Here is a 3,036-nt window from a genome sequence, read left to right on the forward strand (position 1 = left end):
CATTAGAACGATCAAGTGTTCTGGGATTCCCATTCTTGTCAGAGTCATCCATAGTTTGTTATGATCCACACAGTGAAATGCCTTTGCATAGTCAATGAAACACAGATATACATTCCTCTGGTATTCCCTGCTTTCAGCTAAGATCCATCTAATATCAGCTACAATATCCCTAGTACCACGACCCCTTATAAAACTGCAAAATTCATAAAACGATGGTTAACAGACTCTCAAAAAGAAACTGACAGCACCACAGTAGTGTTTGTTGCTGTGTACTGTCGAGTCATAACTGACCCAAAGGTAACCCTCCAGTGGGTTTTTTAAGAGGAGATTGCTCATCCTTCTCCTGTGGAACAGCTGGTGTTTTCAAACTGTGTGCTTTCAGGATTGCAGCACAGCTCCTTGCCACTACGCCACCAGAGCCCACAGTAGTGGTAGGAGGCTTTAATATACCACTTTCACCAAAGGATAGGTCAACTCAAAAGAAACATAACAAAGATGCAGAAGAGCTAAACTATACAATTGCCCAACATCACCTTGTGTAAAGTCAATTTACTTTCTTCTCAAGCGCACATGCTACATTCTCCAGAAATGATCACATATTATGACACAAAGCAAGCTTCAATAAATTCAAAAGCACTGAAATAATACAAAGTATTTTTCAGACCACAATGCCAGAAAACTAGAAATCAATGAGAAAAGATTAAAGCTTAGAAGACCACCCCCATAGAAGCCAAATAATACCCTGCTGGAACACAGTTGGGTTATAGAAGAAATAATAAATGAAACTAAAACTTTCCTTGAAACAAATTACAATGAGAATACAGTATTTCAAAATTCCTGGGATACAACTGAAGCAGTCCTCAGGAGGCAGCTCATAGCAATGGGCAAACATATTAAAAAGGAAGAAAGAAGCAAAATTAATGAACTAACTCAATACTTTCATCAAATAAGAAAAGAGCAACAATATTAACCCAAAGACTCTAGAAGAAAGGAAATTATAAGGACAAGAGTAGAAATCAATGACATAGAAAACAGCAAAACAATTAAAGCCATCAACAAGACCAGGAGTTGGTTTTCTGAAAGGGTCAATAAAATTAACAAATCACTGGCAAACCTAATAAAAGAAAAGAAAGAGTAGTAACTCAGATAAAAAATCAAAAGCGGTGACATCACAACAGAACCAACTGAAATTAAATCGATAATAACAGAATATTATGAAAACCTATACTCTGATAAATTTGAAAACCTAGAGGAAATGGACAAATTTATAGACACTCACGCTGTACCAGATTGACAATCAGACATAGAACACTTGAATACATCCTGCAGGGGGGAAGGATTTCCCTATCAAAAAAAGTCGTGGCTCAAAGGCTTTGTGGTTGAATTCTACCAAACATTCAGAGACGAGCTATCACCAATTCTACTCAAATTTATTACTAAAGAAATGAAAACTACAGACCAATATCTCTCATAAATGTAGATGTAAAAATTATCAACAAAATCCTGGCCAATAGAATGTAATTTTTGTTATTAGGAAAATAATTCAACATTCATAATAGGTATGCAAGGATGATTCAACATAAGAGAAACAATGAACGTAATTCATTACATCATCAAAGCAAAGAACTAGAAACACATGATCCTACCTATTTACACAGAAAAGGCCTTTGACAGAATCCAACATGACTTCGTAGTTAAAACACTCAATAAGCTAGGAATTGAAGGATAATTTTTCAACATAGTGAAAAGCATTTGTGCAAAACTAGGAACAAACATCATTTTCAACAGAGAAAAACTAAAGACATTCCCCTTGAGAACAGGAACCAGACAAGACAGACAATATGACAGCGTACACAGAAAAGCCCCAGGATTCCACAACAACAAAAAAATATCTTAGACTAATAACAAAGAGAATCTAGATAAGAGACTTAACTAAATGGAGAAATGCTTCTTGTTCACAGATAGGAAGACTCAATATAGTAAAAATGACAATCTTACCAAAAGCAATTTACCTGCTCAATGCAATCCCAATCCAGATAACAAATTCACTCTTTAAAGAGATAGAAAAAGCAATTTGCAAGTTCATTTGAAAAGGAAAGAGACCAGTACAAACAAAGCACTTCTGAAAGAAAAAAAAAAATGAAGTGCAGGGCATAGAATTATTTGACCTCAAAATCTACGACACAGCTGTAATAAACAAAATAACATGGCACTGGTACATCAACAGACACACAGACCAATTGAACAGTATTAAGAACACAGAAATTAACCCATCTATCCATGGTCAACTGGTATTCGACAAGGAAATGAAACCTAACAAATGTGGAAATGGCAATCTCTTTAACAAATGTACTGACAAAACTGAATTTCTACCGGCAGAAAGCTGAAGCAGGATCCACATCTCACATCAAACACAAAAATTAACTCAAGATGGATTAGAAACCTGATGGTAAAGCCCCAAACCAAGTCTCAAAAGAGACAAAATGGTACCAAACTTAGAAGGCCCAGCCTATGGTAGAAAGAGGCTAGTAAAAACAGCCAGAAAAGCACAGCCAAAAGAGGTTAACATTGATGAGCAGGTCCTTCTAAAGAGTCAATGTTTCTGTGTGCATGAAAAACTTTTCCTTATAGGGTGAAAAGAAAAACAAATGACTTATGAAAAACATTTAGCCATGACATCTCAGACAGAGTCTTATAATGAAAATTTACAGAATACTACAGGGCCTCCACAAGAAAAAGATAGATAACCCAATTACAAAATAGGCAAAAGACATGGAAATATTTTTCACAGAGGAAGACTTTCAGATGTCCAGCAGATACGTGAAGGAATGCTCAAAATCACTGGCAATAAGAGAAATGCAAATGAGATACTATCTCAACCCAGCTGTGGCAAAGTTTAATCGGACAGTAATATTGGTGCGGGTGTGTAGAGATTGGAACTCTCATACACTGTTAGTAGGGTTGTAAAATAGCACAACCACTCTGGAAGGCAATTTGCCATGTTCTCAAGAGGTGGAACATAGAGATCTAATATGA

The sequence above is a fragment of the Elephantulus edwardii genome, unplaced genomic scaffold (assembly GCF_000299155.1).
Source record: "Elephantulus edwardii isolate Elephantulus edwardi_28Jun2011 unplaced genomic scaffold, EleEdw1.0 scaffold00470, whole genome shotgun sequence".
Lineage (NCBI taxonomy): Eukaryota > Metazoa > Chordata > Mammalia > Macroscelidea > Macroscelididae > Elephantulus > Elephantulus edwardii.